The sequence below is a fragment of the Sorex araneus genome, chromosome 1 (genome assembly GCF_027595985.1).
Source record: "Sorex araneus isolate mSorAra2 chromosome 1, mSorAra2.pri, whole genome shotgun sequence".
Classification (NCBI taxonomy): domain Eukaryota; kingdom Metazoa; phylum Chordata; class Mammalia; order Eulipotyphla; family Soricidae; genus Sorex; species Sorex araneus.
The window spans coordinates 143,362,104-143,377,234 of NC_073302.1; positions in this window are offsets into that span (position 1 = coordinate 143,362,104).

The window sequence follows — 15,131 nt, forward strand, 5'->3', positions numbered from 1 at the left end:
AATGCAGTAACAATAAAATTATGATATACCAAAAGCAACGAGAATAACTGTAGTAGAGAATAAGAAAATATTTTAATACAAGTTTAGAAAATTATAGTTTAATTTAATTCTCTAGTTCTATATCTTCAGTAAAACATTTTTGCATCTATTAAATATATTAAGAAAGATAAAATGTGGACCTCATGTTACATAAGAAGTTATTAAGTTCAAAATAAAATAGGCAGTCAAATAGGGGGTCCATGGCAATAAATTCTGTGGATCAAGTAAAATTCATAACACAACTCACACATGTTTGAAAAGACAAGATTTATTCTTGAAAAAAATTACCCTGCAACTTAAAACCCCATCCTGAGATTATGATGGCCAGGAGTGAGGCCCTGATAAGACTGAGCAGAACGAAGAAGGCCCTCCTTCTTGACAACCCTGTAGTAAGGACTCTTGGTCCATTCTGAGATTCAGTCACTTTAGAGAGAGCACCTTATCCAATCAGCTCCCCAAGGCAGCTTCCATTCAGTCTCTGCAGTAACTGGGACACCGTCTTCTCTCAAATGAACTTCCCATAAAGGGTATGCCTTTCCTATACTTCGGGGGTTCCCATTTCTATTTTATAAATAAACCTATCATTGTTATTATTATTATTTGGTGGGGCACTTTCACATGGTGTTTTGGGAGTTGACAGGGGTCTACCCCCTGTGGTACCTGGTCAACTGGGCTGAATGTTTTAAATTAGGGCCTAAAGATGCAGAGCTACTTAGTTCTGTGGTGCTGAGGACCACCAGGGCCACTCTGGCAGTGCTCAGGGTATGTGCAGAGTTGTGGTTCCAACATAGCTCTGGTGCAGGCTTTGTCACTTAGCTACCTTCCCAGCCCTATTTATTCCCTTCACTGTCTTCTCTGGACATTTTCTTCTACAGTGTAATGATAAGATCCTGGTGAAGACTGGTGGAGACTAGGACTGATTTCCTGAGGGAACACATCCTGCACTACCCACAGTAACAGGACAGTGAGACACATAGGGAAAGAAGCCAACCGATGTGAGAATGAAGGAAACAAAATGAGCATGCTGTTTCATTACATGGGATGGTGATTTTCCTAAATTCATTCGTCCTCAGAGATCTTGGGTCAAAATTCTCCTCCTTTAAATGTCAATTTTAGTACTTCCAGTACTATATTGAAGAGGAGTGGTGAGAGTGGGCATCCTTGTCTTGTGCCCGATCTCAGAGGAAAGGCCCTTAGTTTTTCCCCGTTGAGGATAATGCTTGCCGTAGGCTTGTGATAGATGGCTTCGACTATCTTGAGGAAAGTTCCTCCAAACCCCATTTTGGCGAGGGTTTTCATCATGAAAGGATGTTGGATCTTGTCAAATGCTTTCTCTGCATCTATTGATATGATCATATGGTTTTTGTCTTTACTTTTGTTGATATGCTGGATTATGTTGATTGATTTCCGAATGTTAAACCATCCTTGCATCCCTGGGATGAATCCCACTTGGTCGTGATGTATGATCTTCTTGATGAGTTGTTGGATCCTATTTGCTAGTATTTTGTTTAGGATCTTCGCATCGGTGTTCATCAGGGAAATTGGTCTGTAATTTTCTTTCTTAGTGGTGTCTTTGTTTGCTTTTGGTATTAGGGAGATATGTGCTTCATAGAAACTGTTTGGGAGAGTTCCTGTTTTTTCAATTTCCTGGAAAAGTTTGAGGAAAACAGGCAATAGGTCTTCTTTAAATGTTTGGAAGAATTCGCCAGTGAAACCATCTGGGCCTGGGCTTTTGTTTTTGGGGAGGTTTTTGATTACAGTTTCAATTTCCTTAACATTGATGGGTCTATTCAGGTATTCCAGGTCTTCTTTCTTCAGTGTTGGGAGATTGTAGGAATCAAGGAATCCATCCATTTCTTTTAGGTTCTCCTTTTTTGTGGCGTAAAGACCTTCAAAGTAGTCTCTAATGATCTTTTGAATCTCACTGGTTTCTGTTATGATGTCCCCCTTTTCATTTCTGATTCGATTTATTAGAGTTTTCTCTCTTTCTTTCTTTGTGAGTCTTGCTAGCGGTTTATCAATCTTATTTATTTTCTCAAAGAACCAACTCTTTGTTTCATTGATCTTTCGGATTGTTTTTTTGGTTTCGATGTCATTAATTTCTGCTCTAATTTTTATCATTTCTTTCCTTAGGTCTGGTTTGGAGTCCTTTTTCTGGTCCTTTTCTAAGGTCTTGAGTCGTGAAGTCAAGCTATCTATGTGGGTCCTTTCTTCCTTCCTGAGGAATGCTTGGAGAGCTATAAATTTTCCCCTTAACACGGCTTTAGCTGCGTCCCATAGGTTTTGGTAGCTCGTGTCTTCATTCTCATTAGTTTCTAAGTATCTTTTGATTTCTTCCTTGATTTCCTTCCTGACCCACTCATTGTTCAACATTGAATTGTTTAGTTTCCAGGTGTTTGATTTGATTTTCCGTGTTTGTGAGTGGTTAGCTTCTATCTTCAGCGCATCGTGGTCTGAAAAAATGGTTGATACAATTTCTATTTTTCCGATTCTATTGAGGTATGTTCTGGGGCCCAGTACATGGTCTATTTTAGAAAATGTTCCGTGTGCACTGGAAAAGAATGTGTATTCTTTCTTTTTGGGGTGTAAGGCCCTGAATAGGTCTATTAGGCCTCTCTCTTCAATTTCTTCTTTCAGAGTCAGTGTTTCCTTGCGATAGCTATTAGACAAGAAAAAGAGATTAAGGGCATCCAGATAGGAAGGGAAGAAATCAAACTCTCACTATTCGCAGACGACATGATACTATATCTAGAGAAGCCTAAAACCTCTACTAAGAAACTCTTAGAAACAATAGACTTATACAGTAAAGTTGCAGGCTACAAAATCAATACCCAAAAATCCATGGCCTTCATATATGCAAACAATGAGGCAGAGGAAAGGGACATGAAAAAAGCAATCCCATTCACAATCGTGCCCCAGAAAATCAAGTACCTCGGAATCAGCTTAACCAAGGAAGTAAAAGACCTTTACAAAGAAAACTACAAAACGCTACTCCATGAAATCAAAGAGGACATGAGGAAATGGAAACATATACCCTGCTCGTGGATAGGGAGAATCAATGTTGTCAAAATGGCAATACTCCCTAAAGCATTATACAGATTCAATGTGATCCCTATAAGTATACCCATGACATTCTTCAAAGAAATGGATCAAGCAATCCTAAAATTCATATGGAATAACAAACGTCCAAGGATAGCTAAAACAATTCTTGGGAAAAAGATGATGGGAGGCATCACCCTCCCCAACCTCAATCTTTACTACAAAGCAGTAACAATTAAAACAGCATGGTACTGGAACAAAGGCAGAGCCGTAGACCAATGGAACAGGGTGGAATATCCCTACACACAACCCCAAATGTATGATCATCTAACCTTTGATAACGGAGCAAGAGATGTGAAGTGGAGCAAGGAAAGCCTCTTTAACAAATGGTGCTGGCACAACTGGACAACCACATGCAAAAAAATGGGTTTAGACCTTGACCTGACACCATGCACAAAAGTCAGATCAAAATGGATTAAAGACCTCAACATTAGACCACAAACCATAAGGTACATTGAAGACAAGGTCGGCGAAACCCTCCACGATATTGAAGATAAAGGTATCTTCAAAGGTGACACGGAACTAAGCAATCTAGTAAAAACAGAGATCAACAAATGGGACTACATTAAACTAAAAAGCTTCTGCACCGCAAGAGATACAGTGACTAGAATACAAAGACTATCCACAGAATGGGAAAGGATATTTACACAATACCCATCAGATAAGGGGTTGATATCAATGGTATATAAAGCACTGGTTGAACTCTACAAAAAGAAAACATCCAACCCCATCAAAAAATGGGGCGAAGAAATGAACAGAAACTTTACCAAGGAAGAAATACGAATGGCCAAAAGGCACATGAAAAAGTGCTCTGCATCACTAATCTTCAGAGAGATGCAGATCAAAACAACCATGAGATACCACCTCACACCACAGAGACTGGCACACATCCAAAAGAACAAAAGCAACCGCTGTTGAAGAGGATGTGGGGAGAAAGGGCCCCTTCTAGACTGCTGGTGGGAATGCCGGCTAGTTCAGCCCTTTTGGAAAACAGTATGGACGATTCTCAGAAAACTAGAGGTTGAGCTCCCATTTGACCCAGCAATACCACTGCTGGGAATATATCCCAGAGAGGCAAAAAAGTACAATCAAAACAACATCTGCACATGTATGTTCATCGCAGCACTGTTTACAATAGCCAGAATCTGGAAAAAACCCGAATGCCCCAAAACGGATGACTGGTTGAGGAAACTTTGGTACATCTATACAATGGAATACTATGCAGCTGTTAGAAAAAAGGAAGTCAAGAATTTTGTAGTTAAGTGGATGGGCATGAAAAGTTTCATGCTGAGTGAAATGAGTCAGAAATAGAGAGACAGACATAGAAAGATTGCACTCATCTATGGTATATAGAATATCAGAGTGGGAGACTAATACCCAAGAACCGTAGGAATAAGTACCAGGAGGTTGACCCCATGGCTTCGTGGCTGGCCTCACGTTCCGGGGAAAGGGCAACTCAGAGAAGCGATCACCAACTACATTGTAGTTGAAGGCCATGTGGGGGAAGGGAGTTGTGGGCTGAATGAGGGCTAGAGACTGAGCACAGCGGCCACTCAACACCTTTATTGCAAACCACAACAGCTAATTAGAGAGAGAGAACAGAAGGGAATGCCCTGCCACAGTGGCAAGGTGGGGTGGGGGGGAGATGGGATTGGGGAGGGTGGGAGGGACGCCGGGTTTACGGGTGGTGGAGAATGGGCACTGGTGAAGGGATGGGTTCCCGAACTTTGTATGAGGGAAGTATAAGCACAAAAGTGTATAAATCTGTAACTGTACCCTCACGGTGATTCTCTAATTAAAAATAAATAAATTATAAAAAAAATAAATGTCAATTTTAGGCCATCTTGCCACATTCAACAGAGAAGCAGCCAGGCATTCCGATGAGCAACGCGGCCAGACAATGCTCCGGACCCGAATCAGGGCCAGCAACACTGGGGATCCGGACGGAGGAGGTGCAGCCACCACACCTTCTCCAGATGGAGCCCTGGCAACACTGAGCAGCAACTAACACAGCTCTGGGATGCGGAACTGGGACGTGGCTGCGCAACCTTTTCTAAAAACTGAAAACATACAATCTTTTAATGGAAAACTAATTATCAAATGCTTCCTTAGTAGGGCTGTCTTTTTTTGGGTTAAACTCACACAACAATAGTGAGTTTTGTGTTGAAATATGGAACGTAATCAAGGTAAAGAGAAAATGAAGTGAAATTCATCAGTTATACAGTTGGGGGTGGGGGCGGGGGCGGGGGGTATACTGGGGATTTTGGTGGTGGAATATGGGCACTGGTGAAGGGATGGTGTTTGAATACTGTATAACTGAGACATAAACCTGAGAACTTTGTAACTTTCCACATGGTGATAAAATAAAAATTTAAAAATAAAATATCATAAGCTTCAAAAAAAGTAAAAAAATGTCAATTTTATTCCCAATATATTTGGATTTATAGAAAATGCTAGTCAATTTGATACAAAATTAACAAAGAAATCAAAGATATAAGGATGACATAAGGACATTGTTTTAGTTGATGTAGATCAATGCTTTCATTTTTAAGGTGTGACATCAGAACTGAAGATTTCTCTTTGAGCTGGTAGAGCTTCAAAAAACCATTGCTTTTATTATGGACTCCTTGATAGACAATGCAGTGTCTATCCACTTTTTAATTTCCCTTCAACATACTTTAGGAGATGTAGTAACCCAAGAGCAACACAGAGACAAAAGGGAAGTATGAAATGTCTTCTATTGATTGGCAAACTGTTGTTCATCTTGAGAGTCTAATTTTCAGCTGAGAAAAGCTGATTCATCATAAGAAATAGACTTCTTCCTGAGAATCAATAAAACCTAAAAGTACTTATATTTTTGCTTTATCTAAACAATTTGTGAGGTCTGTGTGCTTCTGTGTTCTGATGAATCCAGGGGTTAAGATCTTCCTTAAAGGCTCCTCTTTGTCCCAACAAATTCTAAATGTTTCTTTATAAATTATTGAGGATTTATAAGTATCCTATAAATTTATTAGCTTTTTTAACTATTCCTTGAATATTTAGGAGAAAAATTTATGTTCAGCAGATAAAATTTAGCACATATATCCTTCATTGAATTTATTATGTTCATTTCTCTATTAAAATAATATTATATAAAATCTACTCTAATTATCACTATATTAATAATTTATCATTGTTTTATCAAAAATTTATTTTTCCATGTATTCTATATCATTTTATTCAGATTTTGGGATTGAAAATTTTTTTCTTAGCTTCTTTTTTATTTTTCTACAGTTTAGATTTTCTTTGCAATTTACTACTTGTATTTCTTTTCACCTACTGTTTAATTAGACTCAGATTCCTCTATTAAAACTATAGCATTTCAGAGCAGTTGAATGCCTACTGTGTTTTAATTAGCAAACAGTGCTTTAGGGCAGTTGTTTAATGTTTGCAGCAGCCCTGTAGATAATACTGTGCCCTTTATTGATGAGAAAATGATTCCATGTAGTTCAGTCACTTGCTTTAGAGACCTTTTCTTCAATCAATGTTTGGCAGTATGATGTAATACAGAAAGTTCCTGCTTGATAAGGGATTAATATCAAGGAAATACAAGACACTAGTAGAATTGTATAAGAAAAAAAAACCCAACCCCATCCAGAAATGGAGAGAAGAAATGAACAGAAGTTTCCTCAAAAAAGAAATACAAATGGCCAAAAGGCACATGAAAAAATGCTCCACATCGCTAGTCATCAGGGAGATGCAAATCAAAACAACAGTGAGATATCATCTCACATCACAGAGACTGGCACACATTCAAAAGAACAAAAGCAAGCAGTGCTGGTGTCTATGTGGGGAAAAAGGGACACTCCTTCACTGTTGGTGGGAATGCCAACTGGTTCAGTCTTTGTGGAAAACAATAAGGACAGTCCTTCAAAAACTAGAAATTGAGCTTCCATATGACCCTGCAATACCACTTCTGTGAATATATCCCGAGGATGCAAAAAAGCACAGTAGAAATGACATCTGTACCTATATGTTCATTGCAGCACTGTTCACAATAGCCAAGATATGGAAACAACCCAAGTGCCCAAGAACAGATGACTTGTTAAAGAAATTTTGGTACATCTACACAATGGAATACTATGCAGCTATTAGGAGAGAAGAAAGTCATAAAATTTGCTTACAAGTAAATAAACATGGAGAGTATCATGCTAAGTGAAATGAGTCAGAAAGAGAGGGACAGACATAGAGGGACTGCACTCATTTGTGGAGTATAAAATAACATCACATAAGGCTGACACTCAAGGACAGTAGATACAAGGGCCAGGGCGATTGCCCCATAGCTGGAGGACTGCTTCATGAGTGGAAGGGAGAAGGCAGCTGGAATAGAGAAGGGATCACTAAGAAAATGATGGCTGGAGGAACCAGTTGGGATGGAAGATGCATGCCAAAAGTAGATAATGGACCAAACATGATGAAATCTCAGTGTCTGTGTTGCAAGCTATAATGCCCCAAAGTATATAGATAGTATGGGGAATATTGTCTGCCTTAGAGGCAGGGGGAGGGTGGGAAAGGGGGGTTATTCCCGGGATATTGGTGGTGGGGAATGTGCACTGGTGTAGGGATGGGTGTTTGATCATTGTGAGATTGTAACCCAAACATTAAATCTTGTAACTATCTCATGGTGATTCAACAAAATTTAAATTGTTTTTAAAAAATAATAAATTTCCTGCTGATTGCCAAAAACCCTTCTTCAAAACCTCCTTCTTCATATTTCTCTTTCCCCCACCTGCCCCCCACCAGTCCTATAGTGACCAAGCAACAGTAGCAGTTTCACAAGTTAAAATTGTAGTTTTATAACATTGGATATAATAAAATAAATAAGATTGGGTTTTGTTTCTGTCTAGGCATCAGTTTAGCCATAAAATGTTTCTCCTTATTCCCTGAGAAAAAGTTGAAGAACACCTCTTTAGAGCACTCAGATGGTAATAGGAAGTGTCAGAATTGGAACCCAAATCTCCATTTTTCCTTTTTAATTACTGTAAGTGCAGACTACAACGGTAATTGGGTCTGGTGTCACTAGTGCTGCTCCATGCAAAGTCCAGTTGAGCAGGTGGGCTTGACAGTTCAGTGTTTGGCCCCAGGTGCTTAGGAACACTAGTGCCACACTTGGTGGTGTTGAGGTGGGGAAGGGCAAACTATATTCTGAGTGCAAGACCTTGAGGGATTGAATTTAGAACGTCACACATGCTAGGCATAGGTTTTGCCACTTGAATTATTTTCCTGACATTCTGTGGCTTCTTTTGCCTATTGAGTCTATTATTTACCTAGTATAAAATATTTTTCTCTTTATTTTACAACACAGTATTTCAGCTAACTTAAATTATTGTACTTAGGATTTTACTGTTAGTTTTTTTCAGATGATTTTTTTCTTCTAAGAGTTACATATATTTGTATTAAATTTTATACTATTGTTGTTGAAACCTTAAATAGGACCTACCATTTCATTTTTATGTGCCATTCTTTATCTTTATAGTTAATTTATTTTTATTATTCTAAAGAGATATTCTATTTTTTTGTATTGAATTAAAAAAAATTTAATCAATATTTTGAAGTTGTGACATTTTATTAAAAATAAAATTGATTAAAAATAAAACAAAACTTATAAGGATAATCGACCTTTTCAATCTAAAATTCTCATATTTTTGAATTAAAATCAGGGAGTTCCCTATTATTTATTAGATTATTGCCATTCCTTGGCCCTGATTTCTGCTTAGAGTACTTCATGCTGACTATTATGGACAAATACCTCACGGGTTTCCAGTGTTTTGTTCTGGGGATTAGCCCATCTTCATAATTTTCCATTGAATTCTAGGAAAATTTCTCAAACATGTCTCCTAATTCATTTACTTTAGCTTTATTGCTGCAAGTAAAATTAATACTCCTTTATTTTTATCTAAAAACAATCATTGCTAACTAAGATTATTCCTTTTTATACATGAGATAAAAGGGAAAATGTGAATAAATTACTCTTTGAAAACTTTACACTATCTGTCACTGTGCAGTTACAGTTGTCACTATTCCCAAATTTATTCATTTTCTTTCAATCTGCTCTTGTGTTTCTGTTGTTTGATAATTTTGTCATTCTTACAAAAAGACGGTGTATTATGTCTTATATTTGAAATTGAGCTGCAGTAATTGATGTTGAAATTGTCAGAGACTATTCCTTTAGCTTCTTTAGTTCTAGATATAAAGAGAAGTAGGACTTTGTATTTTTTTCGATTCTATCTTTGTTGGATAGAGACAGAAGTGCTTCTGTAATTGGAGACTTCATTATTGTAGCATAAAATTCATCTGTTCAACAAATATTTGTTGAAATTCAACTCAAGTTTTAACATCTAACAATTGGGTGAGATGATGGATGAGATAGATTTGGTCCTTGTTCTCAAACAATTTACAAACTCCTGAAGAACTATGAAGTAATGACACAAAAATCTGCATAATCGTTAGTAGATTTTAAAATCCTACCAGATTATTTTTTTAAAATTATTTTATTCTTTAATTACTGAATAACAATGAGGGTACAGATACATATTCACACATTTTCGAGCTTGTTTTTCCCTCATACAATGCTCGCAAACACATTCCTCCACCAGTGCCCATTTTCCACCACCAATAAACCCAGTATCCCTTCCAGCCTCAATCCCATCTCCCCCCGCCACCCCACCCTGCCTCTGTGGCAGGGTATTCCCTTTTGATCTCTCTATCTCCAATTGGGTGTTGTGGCTTGCAATAGGGGTATTGAGTGGCCATTGTGTCCAGTCTCTAGTCTACTTTCAGCACGCATCTCCCTTCCCTTGCGGGCACAATTGTGAATGGAATTGCTTTTTTCTTGTCCCTTTCCTCTGTCTCATTGTTTGCATATAGGAAGGCCATGGATTTTGAGGTATTGATTTTATAGCCTGCAACTTTACTGTACAAGTCTATTGTTTCTAAGAGTTTTTTAGTAGAAGATTTAGGCTTTTCTAGATATAGTATCATATCGTCTGCAAATAGTGAGAGTTTGATTTCTTCCTTTCCTATCTGGATGACTTTGATATGTTTTTCTTGCCTAATAGCTATCGCAAGTACTTCCAGTACTATATTGAAGAGAAGTCGTGAGAGTAGAAATCCTTGTCTCGTTCCTGATTTTAGAGCGAAGTTCCTTAGTTTTTCCCCATTGAGGATAATGCTTGCCATGGGTTGTGGAAGATGGCTTCGACTATCTTGAGGAAAGTTCCTCCAAAATCCATTTTGATGAGGGTTTTCATCATGAATGAATGTTGGATCTTGTCAAATTCTTTCTCTGCATCTATTGATATTATCATATGGTTTTTATCTTTACTTTTGTTGATATGATGGATCATGTTGATTGAGTTCCGAATGTTAAACCATCCTTGCATCCCCAGGATGAATCCCACTTGGTCATGGTGTATGATCTTTTTGATGAGTTGTTGGATCCTATTTGTTAATATTTTGTTGAGGATCTTCGCATCGGTGTTCATCAGGGATACTGTCTATAATTTTCTTTGTTAGTGGTGTCTTTGTTTGCTTTGTTTATTAGGGAGATATGTTCTTCATAGAAATTATTTGGGAGAGTTCCTGTTTTTTCAGTTTCCTCAAAAAGCTTTAGGAGAACTGGCAACATGTCTTCTTTAAATGTTTGGAAGAATTCACTAGTGAATCCATCTGGACCTGGGCTTTTGTTTTTAGGGAGACTTTTGATTACAGTTTCAATTTCCTTGATATTAATGGGTCTACTCAGGTATTCCAAGTCTTCTTGGTTCAGTCTTGGGAGATTGTAGGAGTCAAGGAATTCATCCATTTCTTTTAGGTTCTCTTATTTCATGGCATATAGACTTTCAAAGTAGTCTCTTCTGATCTTTTGAATTTCATTGGTTTCTGTTGTGATGTCCCCCTTTTCATTCCTGATTCAGTTTATTAGGGCTTTCTCTCTCTCTTTCTTTGTGAGTCTTGCTATCGGTTTATCAATCTTGTTTATTTTCTCAAAGAACCAGCTCTTGGTTTCATTGACCTTTTGGATTGTTTTCTGGATTTCCATGTCGTTCATTTCTGTTCTAAGTTTTATTATTTCCTTCCTGCGGTCTGGTTTGGGTTCCCTTTTCTGGTCCTTTTCTAAGGCCTTAAGCTGTGAAGTCAAACTGTCTGTGTAGGCCCTTTCTTCCTTCCTAAGGAATGCTTGCAGAGCTATAAAATTTCCCCTTAACACAGCTTTAGCTGCGTCCCATATGTTTTGGTAGCTCGTGTCTTCATTTTCATTTGTTTCAAGGTATCTATTGATTTCTTCCTTAATTTCCTTCCTGACCCACTCACTGTTCAACACTGAGCTGTTTAATTTCCAGGTGTTTGCTTTGATTCTCTGCGTCTGTGTGTGGTTAGCTTCTATCTTCAGTGCATCATGGTCTTAGAAGTTAGTTAATACAATTTATATTTTTGTGATTCTATTGAGGTATGTTTTGTGGCCCAGCACATGGTCTATTTTGAGGTATTTTTGTGGCCCAGCACACGGTTTATTTTGGAAAATGTTCCGTGTGCACTGGAAAAGAATGTGTATTCTTTTTTTGGGGGGTGTATAGCCCTGTATAGGTCTATTATGCCTCTTTCTTCTACTTCTTCCTTCAGTGTCAGTATTTCCTTGGTGAGTTTTATTCTTGTCCATCATCTAGAGGTGATAAGGCAGTGTTGAAGTCTCCAACTACTATTGTGCTGCTAGCAATGTCCTCCTTAAAATCTGTTAGGACTTGTTTTAAGTACTTAGCCGGTCACTCATTAGGTGCATATACGCTTAAGAGTGTGATTTCTTCCTGTTGTACATATCCCTTGATAAATAGAAAGTGACCTTTGCTGTCCCTTCTAATCTTTTTCAACCTGAAATCTTTGTTGTTGGATATTAGCATGGCAACCCCAGATTTTTTGAGGGAGTTGTTTGCTTGCATGATTGTTTTCCATCCTTTGACTTTCAGTCTGTGTTTGCTCTGACTGTTCAGGTGTGTTTCTTGTAGGCAGCAGAATGTTGGGTTTTGTTTCTGAATCCATTTTGCCACTCTGTGTCTTTTAATAGGTGCATTTAGGCTATTGACATTGAGAGAGATTATTGTCATGGGTTTTGTGTCATCTTTCTGCGGGGTTTGTTATTCCTATAGGGTTTTACCTTGTCTTACAAAAGCCCCTTTAGTCCTTCTTTTAAGCTTGGTTTTGAGTCTATGAAGTTCATTAGTTGTGTTTACCCATGAAATTGTTTATGGTTCCTTTGAGTTTGAGTGAGAGCTTAGCCGGATAAAGTATTCGTGGTGAGGCGTTCATTTCATTGAATTTTTTTCACTATATCCCACTACTGTCTTCTGGCTTGGAGGGTTTCCTCTGATAATTCTGCTGTGAATCTAAGGGGTGTTCCTTTGTATGTGATTTTTTTTTACCTTGCTGCTTGCAGTATTGTGTCCCTATCCGTGGCATCCATCATTCTATGATATGTCTTGGAGTCTTTTTATTAGGGTCCTTTCTAGTTGGCACCCTTCTGGCTCCTAGGATCTAAACATCTGCATTATCCAGCTCTGGGAACTTTTCAGCAATGATTTCTTTAACTGTGGCTTTCTTGTTATCGTTGCCTCCCTGTCCTTCTGGAACTCCAATGATTCTTATGCTATTTCTCTTGGCATCGTCCCCTAGGTCTCTGATTCGCCCTAGAGTTTTTTAAGATCTTTTCCAATTGTCTGTTGTAGCCTGTGGGCTTTCTGTTGCTCATCTTCAAGCTCACTAATTCTCTCTTTAGCTATAGCAATTCTACTGTTGAGGGCTCCCACTGTGTTTTTTATTTCGTCTACAGTGTCTTTTATTCGTGACATTTCTGAATGTAGCTTTCCTACTTCTGCTCTCATTTCTTCCCATAATTTCTTTGCTGACTGCTCCACTATTTCTTTAAGTTCGATGAACATTCTCAGAATTTCTTCTCTGAATTCTTTATCAGAGAGATCGCATTTGTGGGAAACCCCTGCTCAGGCTTCTGGACTCTTTTCTTCGTTCTCTCCTTACTGTGGGGATTTGCGCTGTTTCTTCATGCTGTCACGGTTGTATGGGGTGGGACCTTCCAGCTAACTAGAGCTAATCTCTCTGTTCATGAGTTTTCGATATTTTGGTGCAAATGGAGTAGGCTAGTGGTAAATTTAGGCTTTTGCATTTGAGGTAACTGGGGAGTTCTCCACAAAGTCAGTTAGTGGGGATTGCGATGTCTGTCAAGTACACTGGAACAAGGGAAAATAACTGTGGCAGCATAAGTGGCCACTGCCCCTGGGACCACGCCCACTGCAGCGGGGCCACGCTCACTACCAAAGAGGCCATGCCCCTTTTGGCCACTGCACACTGGCTGGAGATTGGGTCCCAGGGGCTGGGAAGCTCAATCCTACCAGATTCTTAGTGCATTGGGCTCTAGCAAGAGATTGTTCTTCAGACAGGTAGAAGGGGGCAGGTCACAGTGCCATGTGGGCCATATTAAGGACACAGAATAAGCCAAAAGGAATGTGTAGCCATTGACAAAGATGGATTGGGTTAAAAGATCTTTTTAATTTCTTTGAAGTGAAATAGTTTTATTTAGGAAATAGCTAAGAGAGGAGAGATATGATAAAGAGAGTACCCCATAAATTAAAAAAAAAATTTACATCCCAAGTTGGGATATGGGTAATTTTAAAATGAATTGCACCCAATTGTGTCTATGACTGTATTTGTAAAAGTCTACTCTAGTTTACATTGTGTAGGACATAGAGGGAAGCAAGTTGATATAGGTAGACTACTGTAGAATGTTCTCTCTCTCTCTCTCTCTCTCTCTCTCTATCTATCTATCTATCTATCTTTGGGATAAAGCATGATTATTATCTAGACCAGCTTGTTTAACGTAGATAGAATTCAATAAGCAATGGAGGGATATGATAAATTGTGGGGATGAGAAATAAAAATAGAATTTCCTTGTCATAATACTCTGGAGTTATCAGATGGTACTCTTTTTGTCTGGTACTGCCTGGTCTAGGTGTTGTGACACTTAGCAGGTACCAAGTCATGCTTTATTGGCATATTAATATATAATGCCTCCAAAAAAACTTGTCTGTGAAGCTCAACAGGAGGCAGAGATGTTACAACCAATAGTTGTAATAGAAAAATGTATCAGTCAGAATTCAACCAGAAAAAGAACCAGGAGAAGTTATATGGACTATTTGGCTGACAGTGGCTTATGTGATTGTGAGGGCTGGCCAGACAAGTCTGAAATTTACAGGGTGAATTTTAGGAAAGAGAGGCTGGAACCCTCAGGTCTGTGCTTAAATCACAATCCTTAGAAGAATTTCCTTTTCATGGAAACACCAGTTCAAAGGTCCTGTCTCAAATCTAAGAGCTCTTTAATGTCCTGAGGTCTATCATCTGGTATTGAATTGGTATTACTCAGATTATCTAAAGTTGACTCCCTTAAAGTCAATTGATTTTAAACTTTAATCACCTTCACAAAGTAGCAACTCCTAGAATAAAGTTTGTTCAAATAACTGGGGACCCTAAAACTGACCATCATAGAAAATAGTACTTTAAGACTTAATACTTAAAAATAATTTAGAAATTACCTTCAGGAGAGTATTGTGCAGTCTAAAAATAATGATCTTCTGAGAAATCAGAAGGAAACAGAGGCTGGAAAGTGGTGGAAAAAGCTATTTTCTAAATCTGAACTTTCCTATCTGAATTATAAAAGTAACTACTCTATCACATTTTACAGCATTCTGCACTAGGGATGGTTGGTTATTAGTTTTGGGTTGTACAAACTTCTAAATAACTTCACTTCATCACTCATTAAAAAATTTCCAGGTCAGAGAGATAGTGCAGGGGTTATGGCACTTGCCTTGCATGTGACTGACCTGGATTTGATCCCTGATATAGTATGTGATCCTCTAAGCACTGCCAGAAGTGATCCCTAAGCACAGAGC